Source organism: Cynocephalus volans, chromosome 7, assembly GCF_027409185.1.
Source record: "Cynocephalus volans isolate mCynVol1 chromosome 7, mCynVol1.pri, whole genome shotgun sequence".
In the NCBI taxonomy this organism is placed as follows: Eukaryota; Metazoa; Chordata; class Mammalia; order Dermoptera; family Cynocephalidae; genus Cynocephalus; species Cynocephalus volans.
The window spans coordinates 74,613,130-74,623,585 of NC_084466.1; positions in this window are offsets into that span (position 1 = coordinate 74,613,130).

Here is a 10,456-nt window from a genome sequence, read left to right on the forward strand (position 1 = left end):
AAAATAAAAACACCATTGCAAGTGTCTGCGTGCGCTTACGTCAGGCAATAGGAGCTCCTAAGTCAGGTCACGAAGCAGATCTACATACAGGGTAATATTCAAAATATGCATGTGTCACCCTTTGGCTCCCTGAAATAATGAATCAATGTGGACTTTGCAAAAGCAGCTGGGTTGAGCCTGACGCAGCGCCACGGTCAAAGCCTTCTGAGTTGGAGAAGAAACCCTCACATGAAAGGGCAACGTTCCTCCTCTGAAATGGAATAATTGTTTATGAGGGTTTTTTTTTTTTTTTTTTTTGAGTTTTGAAGGAAAACAATGTTCTTCCTGCTGTGATGAATTTATTCTGGAGGTTTGAAAGGAAGCACGTCCCCCCGAGAGGAGGAGGACCCCGAGTCAGGAGGGGGAGGCCACGATTTCGGCACATGTGTTCTCACTTATCACGGGGCGGGGCTCCAGCGTGAAGGGGAAAATACCAAGGGAGAAAAGATTCAAGGGGATCAAATTATTTTTCCATTTGTCTCAGAAGAAAAGAAAGAAAGGAAAGAAAGGAGGAAGGAAAATCAGTTCATTATGTGGCAATCAAATACAGCCTATATATGGTAGCCAGTGAGCGGCAACTTTTTCAGAGCAGCTCACTCTGGGGTGCAGCAGAGGGTCCTGAGCCTCCCAGGGTGCAGCAGTCACTGTGGAATTTGCAAACAGCAGGAGCAGGAGAACAGAAGTTGCACGGACGTCGGCAGCTGTCATCCCTCACATGCCCTCTGTGGCAAAGACCCCGCCTCGCCCCACCTGGATGGATCAGTTCAAGGGGAAAGAGGAAGAAGAAAATGCTGAAATGGAACACGTGTTTACATGCTAGACATTCTACATGCATCCCCCACTCCCCTAAGTCTGCAAAGTAGGTGTGCTTGTCCCCGTCTTAGAGATAAGTGGAAACTGTCACACACGTCTGGGGCTTGTTCCAAGTGGCACAGCTAGCGATGGAGCTGGGGAGGGGGTCTGCCCGGGGGTCTTCCCGCCCTCGGCGCCGAGCTGCCTGTAGTGCTCCCACACCGCCTTCCCCACGGGGTCCCGCACACGTGAGCCGCGGTTCTGGAAGTTCACTTAGCGTCATAGGTTAAAAGCCACCGTGACCTCCCTCTGCAGCTTGCTCACTTCTAAACAAGGGAGATCAGTAGGTCGGAGACTGCACTCAAAGGCAGGAAGGAGAACACACTGGGCCTCATCTGGGTGATGAAACTGTGCCTTGCCATCACGGTGGGGGAAGGCAGGAGGGGACCAGTCCTCAGGCTCCCTACCTCACCCCTCACAGATGGGGAGTGCCACCCGCTGGGACAAGCTGGACAAGGGCCCATGGCTAGTCGGATGGGCTGTGCTGTGACTCTTGACCTGATGATCGGTTGCTTTGCCAGCTTTAAACACTCCTGCCGCCTGGAAACCCTGGGCCCTGAAGCGCTTCACCTTCCCAGGTGCCCTGCACAGGGTTAAAGCTGATCTTCCCTGTCCCATGCCCTCCTCATGGGGGCGACACGCTTATCCAAGGAACTCAGTCCCAAGACCTCCGAGAGCCTTTCCCTCAGGTTCTTCCAAAGAGGTAGGGACACTCAGGAAATTCCTGCTGGTCACCATGATGTTCCAGAATTCCTCAGGTGGGTCACAGACTGGGCCTCACCTTGACCCTGAGGCTGGGTCGGAGCGAGATGAAATCTGCGTCACCCAGGTCCCCACAGCTGAGGGGGACAGGGAGGTGCTGGTCCCGGAGCCGAGGCCTCTGCGGTTTTTTGAAACATGAGTCCCTGCTTTTCTTTGAAGTTGAAGTGTGGACCTATTGTTTTTTCCTGATAATAATAAACAGACTCAGAAGAGAGGAGGGTGGTGGGGGAAGAGGCGGGGAGGGCAGGCAGCGGTCATGTCAAGGGAGATGGTCTCAGCTGTGCCCCCGACGCGGGGCAGACGTGGGGCTGCAGTTGCCGCAGCAGGGGCTTTTCTGTCGGTGGGAGCGAGGGCGCAGGCCAGCACCAGGGCTGTGGCATGCGGAGCAGACACCCCCCACCGGCCCACTGCCAGCCTCAGCTAGGAGGCCAGCTCTGGCGATCTGGGGAGCCGATGGGGTGGGTTTTGAAAAGAAATGAGGAGCGTCCTGAAATGTGACCACCAAGGGAAAGGAGAAACTAGACCCCCCAGTTTGGATGCAGTGGTCCTTTCCAATGTGCAGGAGCCCCAGCTGAGGGCTGCTGCAGGAAACATGACCTCCCTGTCCCTCGTGCCATCTGTCCACTGCTGTCAGGAGGTGTCCACAGACTCCAGTGAGTGGCCCCAAACCATGGGCTTGTTTGGTCTAGAACCTTCCCCTCCTCTCAAAGTAGAAGAAATAAATGTTTGGGAACAAAGGCAAAATGAGTGACAGTTGTGACCTGGCTCCTGTGCACGTCACAGCCAGTTAGCCTAGGTGGCACCCAGGAACAGTGCAGTTGGGCCAGGAGTGATTCCTGCAAAGTCTGACTCAAACAGACAAAACCTCCCCATCTGTCTGGAGGAGACAACTGCCTCCTCTGAGGACAGTGTTTGCCTCACCTGAGGATGGTGTGGGCCCCCGGGAGTGCAGAAGGCTTGAGAATCCCACCCTCAGTTTCCTACATTCAAGACACGGTAGCTCAGGAAAGCGGCAGACCTGGGTCACTTTTCTGTGCAGGTGACTTTCAGCGGTTCTTGGGCTGTGGAGATGGAGATAGTCACAGGCAGCCCGTGGAGAGGCTGTGGTGGTTGAGGGCCAAGACCTCTGCCCATAGCCAGCAGGGCCCGCAGCCACATGGGTGAGCCCGGAGGCAGAGCCCTCCTGTCCTAGCCAGCCTCTGCCAGCAGCTCCCCTCACACCCAGCCGAGCTGCTCCCGCATCCTCTACCACAAAAACTGAAGTTTGGGTAATTTGTTACACTGTAATAGACACCTGTCTTTAAGTTGCACCCTTCAATGTTATTTTTCATTTATTTATCCTCTCAACAAGTATTTACTGAGCACCTACTCTATGCCAGGCTTTGAGCTGGGGGATCCAAAGAAGACAGAATCCCTAGAGAGCTTGCGGGCACCAGCTTTGCAGGACAAAGAAGACAGAAGGAAGACTTCTCTGAGAAACGAAAGCCTCAGATGAGTGGAGAAGGGCCACGAGGAAGGCGGCATTCTGGAGAGAGGGACCAGAATGGCAGGTGGGGAGAGAGGGTCAGAGCCTCGGGGTGAGTGTGGGCTGGGGGACGGCTGAGCCTGAAAAGCTGAAGGGCAGAGAAACCTTATAGACCAAATATGCCCAATTATCAAACCCCACACCTTCCTGGGCAACAGACTCCAGCAGGAACCACTCAGGAGGTGATTCTCATCACGTTCCTGTTTCCTGGGGCTGCTGTGACAAGGCACCATGCACTGGGGGCCTGCGCCACAGAAACTTATGGTCTCGTGGTTCTGCAGGCTGGAAGTCTGAGGTGCAGGTGCAGGCAGGGTGGCTCCTTCTGAGGCTGTGAGGAAGGGTCTGTCCCTGGCCTCTGTCCTCACTGACACCCTCTGGAGTTCCTTGGCTTCTGCTGCATCACCACCCCTGCCTTTGTCTTCACCCCCTGTGTGTCTGTCCCAGTGCTCACATTTCCCTTTATGTAAGGACACCAATCAGATTGGATTAGGGCCTACACTAATGACCTCATCTTAACTTGATCACTCGTTAAAGTCCCCGGTTGCATATAAGGTCATATTCTCAGGTACTAGGGGTTAGGACTCCAGCATCTTTTTTTTTTTTGGTGGTGGGGGGGAACGACACAATTCAACTCATAACAGGGACATTGCAGGGGTAAGTTGTATGAGGTCTTTTCAAATCACCCAGAATCCATGAATGATTAGTCTCGGGCAGCTCAGGAGGCAGAAGCCAAGCAGTTCTATGGATGCAGGGAGAAGCCACCCTATTCTCTCCATGTCAGTGCTGGGAAGAAAGCCACCCATCATTAACTGGTGCAGTAGGCATGGTTTTTTCCAGTGTGTTTTCTAGGGCTTCCATAAAAAATACCACAAACTGGGGGGCTTGAATAAGAGAAATTTTCTCACAGTTTGGAAGACTGGAAGTCCAACATCGAGGTGTCTGAAGGACTGGTTTCTCCTGAGGCCTCTCTCCTTGGCCTGCTGTGGCCTCACGTGGTCTTTTCTCTCTGTGTACACGCCCCTAGTGTCTATTCCTCTTATAGGGACCTCAGTCGTATTGGAATAGGGTCCCACCCTAATCAGCTCATTTTAACTCAATCATGTCTTTAATGACTTATCTCCAAACAGTTACATTCTGAGGCTCTGGGGTTGGGACTACAGCATATAAATGGGGAAAGGGGTGTGTGTGTGTGTGTCACAATTTAGCCAATAACAAATAGCTACAGAGCAAGTCACTTACTTATTGAGGACCAGCCTGGTAGTTTTTAGCAGGTCTGTAAAGGAACAGGTGAATGGCTTTCCCCTGGGAAGCTGTGGGGAGACTCCCAGTGGGGACACCTTAAACCCAAGCCATCCAAGGATGTCTGCAGACCCTAAGTCCCAGTCCAGCAGCTCGTCTTTGGGTGTGTGGAACCCCCGTCCTCGCAGCTTCTCCCGTCCTCCCCCGGTCTGCTGGGGCAGCTCTGGCCTCTCTCCCCTGTCAGGATGGGGTGGCTGCGGGCCCCTTAGGGCCAAGCAAAGAGGACTTCTGTTCTGACTCCATTTTCTCACATTTTCCCTTTAAACATAGCCTGTCTCGTATCTCCCTTTCTTATTTTTGTTTCTAACCCCCTCTGTTCCTCTTCAATGTCGTTTTAAAGTGAAAACACATGGCTGCGAGCCCAGGTCTGTGCATTTATTCAGCTGCGCCTACTTATTCAATTTAAACTGGAAGGCTAGTTTACAAACTCTCAAAAATAAGTCCTGGGCCAGTGAGGAGAACTGTATAAACACAGGTCTAATTTCATTTCTACTTGTTTCATTTTTTTGCTCTCTCTTGCAAATGACCTTCCTAGTATAAAAGCCAGAACATACGTGCATGCACACATACACACATGCACACATTTTCTTTCTGGAATTCTCTTGATTTCAAATTCTGTGACAAAATAAACAGGACTTGAACAGAAAAGGAAAGTTTTCAAGAGATGGTTTCCAGCAAACTGTCAATTCACATTAGTGACATCATTCAACACAGTATCAGTTTAAAGGGCTTTAGGAAAAAGTGTTTGATTGATAGAAAAATGACTAACTGAGTAAGTGAGTTCTGCTTTCTCTCCATGAAAGGTACATGTACACCAGTTTGTCTAACTGTTAATCCTAATCCTTTTTCACTTTTGGAAGGAAAGGGAGGCAGTTTCAGAAAATAGGGTAAAAAACGTATTTCTGGCAATCCAGCTGTTCATACTTTAGTATAAGGGAACCAAAATGAGAAAATTAACTAACCCTGAACAGACTTGGAAATAAATTCAAGTTGCTTTGTCCTAAAATAACCACTATTATAACTATAAAAGCTCCTTGTCTGAGCCACCCAATCACACCATTTTGATTTCAGGTTTCTGGAACATACAGAATGATCAAGTAGAGTCATGTTGAACTATCATGTATTGGTTTTCTACCATGTGTAGGGCCCAGGACTACACATTTTCATGGAGCATCTTTTATGACCCTCACAAAAACCCTGTTAAGGAACTTGCCCAAGATCACTTTAGCAGGTGAGCAGCAGAAGATTCAATGCCATGTCTTGAGAAGGCAAAGGACTTGCTCTCAGCTGGGAGCTATAGACAAGTGTGGGATTTCGTCACATTCTCAGATGCCACAAATGAACCTCCATAAAGCAATATTCTTGTTAGGAACTGAATTGTATCCTCCCAGAATCCGTTTGTGGAACCCCAAGCCCCACAATGTGGCTTTGTTTGGAGATAGGGCCTTTAGGGGGGTCATTAAGGCTAAATGAGGTCATAAGGGTGGGACCTAATCAGATGGGATGGTGGCCTTGTTAGTAGAGGAAGAGAGACTGGAGGTCTCCCCCTCTGTCCCCAGCTCACGGGGAAGAAGCCAAGTGAGGGCAATGAGAAAGTGCCATCTGTAAGCCAAGGAGAGGGTCCTCACCAGAAATCGACTCTGACAGCACCTTGGTCTTAGATGTCCAGCCTCCAGAACCGTGAGAAAATAAATTCCTGTTGTTTAAGTCACCCAGTCTGTGGTATTTTGTTATGGCAGCCTGAATGGGACTAATACAGTTCTGCTAGGGGATCTTGGACAGGGGCTGCTCTCCTGGCACTGTCCCGTCTAGGGAACCAGACTCTTGCCCTTAATAGTGTTATACCCTCCATGCAGAGGTCATTGCAACAAACCTGGAGACATCCTTGAACTTAAGACTGTATGGTGGGAGAAATGAAGTACTAGATGACTGGATCTATATTTGGGAATGAAAACCATAATCACATATAAAAAAATCCTACTAATGAAACACAGCAAAATGATAAAATGAACTTCTGTTTCTTGCTTGATTTAAAAACTGTTGAAAGCCCTTCATGAGGTGTGCCTTATGGTTTCACTCTGATGAGACCTAAGATCTGTCCATCCTCACCCTCCTGCAAGGGTTGCCTGCCCTTGTCCCATGTGGCATATCGCAACGGCAGGTTTGTCCTGCCGTTTTTTTTAACAGAAGAATTCCTTCTGTCGATGCGGAATTGTTAGGATTCATTTTTAGGACATCATATCAGCATTGCTTCTAAAGAGATATCCACCTTGCTATAGTTTTTTGTAAACAGTTGTAACTGGTAATTCACTATTTCCTTCTCAGCCTGACGGTCCTCTGGTCTTCCCGTTGACATTTTGCTCTCCCTCCCAGCGCTGCAGCAGAAGGCGGGTGGCTGACTGGAGTCCACCAGGAAAGGGATCTGTGGCTGGAGCCAAAGTCCTCCCCGTGTGATATCATTTCACTTCCTTCCAGCTGCAGGCATCCAGGGGTGTTGCTCTTTTTTAAAAATAAACCATTTTGTGCCTGTTCTTATTTGGGCTACCTCCTAATGAAGTCCAGAAAGATAGATGTTCATTATTAATCCTGACTGCTCTCCACACAGTTGTGGAAAATGTGAGTCGGCTCTGCTGACAGTTACCGAGCATTTCTTTGCCCTCGTCCTATAAGGACTTCCTTTTGTCCACATGGACCTCAGTCCTTGAGTTCTTGATTTGGTAACAACCAGGTACAAAAACAAGCTTGAGCAGGTTAGGCAGTAATGCATCAAGTACAACACCCAAGAAGCTTCTTGTGACTTTATTACATTTAAATTTTTTTGACTGAGCAAAGCAAAACTTATGTATGATAAGTGGCAAAAGGAACCCTGGACCTTGAGGTTTTTTTTTTTTTTTTTTTTTTTTCTCTCTAATAAAGTGGAATTGGGGCTCGAAGGGGTTGTGGTCTGGTTTTAGGAATAGAGGTTGTAAAAGTAGATTCCTCACTAATAATCTGAAGGATCCTTGATCCCAGGACAACTGTGCAGCCTGGGAAGTGGTCACTTCTCATCTGATCAACTACCTTGCACTGAACAAAGTCCCAAAAAAAGAAATTTTGTACTTAAACTGTTTACAGTTTTTCTTTTAATTTTTAAAAAATGAGTAAGACAAAAAACAAGCTTTAATGCCATTCTGTGCAATGGAGAGGAGACGGAAACCCCATGCCTAGGGGACAATAAAGGATTGGGGTTTCTCCTGCCTCTGGGCAGGGACAGGTGCCTGGTTCTGGCCACCTGAGGGCCCCTAAAGAATTGAGTCTCCCTTATCAGCCTCTCACAAGACAACGCAAGGATCCCAGAATGCTTTATCACCCATCGTCACTTACGGGACACCATTGTCCAGGACTTCATTTCCACCTTTTTGTTTATTCCCCATATTAGACATTATTATTGTTTTATTCAGTCAGTGCCAGTTTAGCTTCACTCCTGTGTTTACCAAGTTCTTGCATGGGATTCCGCCTTGCGTCTCGCAGTTTTCGTTCTGTGATCCTTTCCTTCTGCTTGAAGAATATTAAGTCCCTTTGTGAAGGTCTGTCTTGGTGGTGCTCAGTTCTTGTTTACCTGAAAATGTCTTTATTTCATTCTCATTATTGAAAGATAATTTTGTTGTGGATATAATATGATAAACTATAACACGAGTTGTTATTTTCTTCTCTAGGGCTTTGAAAATGTGATTATCACTTTCTCTTCTGATTCCATTGGTGGTTGTTGTTGTTGTTGTTGTTGTTTTGTGATGTCAACTTTCTCTCTGACTGTTGTTGTTTTATAGGGTGACTTGTCTTTTCTCTCTTAGATTCTTCTCTTTATTTTGGGTGGTCTATATCGTCGTTACCATGTGTTTAGGTGTATATATATTTATCCTGCTTGAGGATTGTAGGGAAAATATAAGAAAATGGTCAGGGCCCCTCAGATGTTCAGAATCTTGCCGAGCATTTGCCGTAGATATGCACAGTGCCCAGATGTTCCTTGGCTATTTTCTGATGTATACGTGCATGGGCACCCAGGTCTTCTGGGTTATGGATTTAAGTATAAAGGACAAGTGGCTCTGATCCACAGGGTCCCCTGCCCCTGAGATGCCCCCATGGCGGCCATGGGGAGGCTGCTACTGCTGCTGGAGACTATTACTGTCAGGACCCTGGATGCCCCGAGAGGCCACCGCCACCGCTGCTGCTGTTAGTTGCTGCCTCTACTGTTGAGGACTGAGCTCGTGTTGTCTACCAATGGCACCTGGGATCTTTCCCAATTACCTAGCATGGACCTGCGTGTGAGGGGTCTGGTGACCCAGTCTGTACAATTGGTTTGAAGGGTCTGAGCCCTAGCCCTGACAATACAAATGGAAAACTTAGTGTAACTAAAATAATGAAACATTTCGGCTTTAGTTATGAGTCACATAACAATACAGTTAGAGTAGCTTTTGCCTCAGCCCAACAACTGGCGTAGTTGTATAGCTTTACAGGGATCATTGTGTTTCCTGCATTTGAAGATTCATAACTTTCATTGATTTTGGAAATTTCTCAGCTACCTCTTTGAATATTGCTTTCCTCTCATTCTTTGGAAACCCATTAAGATTTATAACTTTTTATTCTACCCTCTATGTCTTCATATTTTTCATCTCTTTGCTTTCTGTCTTGTATTCTAGGCAATTTCTTCAGATTTAAATTTTGGTTCACTAATTCTTTCTCCAGCTGAGTCCAATCTGTTGTGTAACCTGTTCTTTAATCTTCATTTCTTACTAATTGCATTTTTTGTTTCCTGGAGTTTAATTTGGTTATTTTTAAAACCAGGTTGGTCTTTTTGGACAGTGTGTTATTCTTCTTTGAATATCCATTCTCCTTTCCCCTTTTGGTTTCCTTAAAAATAACCAGTAAAACTCAAGTCTATAAAAGTATATTTTAAAAACATATTAAACACCATTTTAACATATTTTGATACTGACAGTTCCAATATCTGTAATATTTAGGAGTCTAATTCAACTGCTAAGTGCTCCTACTGAGTCTTGACCCTGATGCCATGTTTGCTTCTCCCCCCACCCCCTCTCTCCCTCTCCCTCCTCTGTGTGTGTGTGTGTGTGTGTGTGTGTGTGTGTGTGTGTATGTGTGTGAGAGAGAGAGAAAGAGAGAGAGAATGCTTATGATTTATGGAAACTTAACCATGGGAAATTGCTGAAGACTGAGAGTCTGTTTCTCCAGGGATAATTTGCATTTATTTTTTTCAGGAGCTCAGGGAAGTATCAAACTAGGTACTGTAAACTGAAGCCTTGGCTTGGGGCTTTCAACAACACACAGGTAGTAGTCTGGACTGTGATTATGGGTTTTCAGTGGAGACATTTCCCTTCTCCAAGTAGAGCCAAAGAGAAACAGACAAATTCCCTTGCTTTTTTTTTTTTCTGATCCATTCTTTCACTGGCTTTATTGGAGAGAGGAAAGGGGGGTCTCTGTTTCAACTTTTCACTTTGATGGGTCTAAGCATTTTGTTCTCCACAGGGCTATGGAAACTGGGGATTGGCAAATAGCCTTATGGTAGTTGCAGGATTTCTAGAATTAACCTCTCTGGATTCATAACTCACCTTTGTTTTTGGCCTCTGGCGACCTCCCTTATGTTCTTGTCAACTCTAGCATTTTTAGGTTCCTTGTAGTGGGATGGTTTAGAATAGCTAAGTCTTCATGATGCCAAAATAGAATCTAAATGGTTTGTTCTGATTCTTGCTGAAATCAGTACTTCTATGTATTCCTTGGATTATGTGCCTTTCTTTATAAACTTAAAATGTAGTCTCCCCAATTTTTTCAAAGGGTCATCCCAGTATCTCTATGCCAATATCCCACATGCCTATTCATTTACTCTGATAGTTTCCTCCTCTAAACCTGTGCCAATTTTTTCTCCTTAGAAGTTCAGATCTGGATTTCTCATTACAACATTTTAAATGAAGAACAACTGGATTTTAT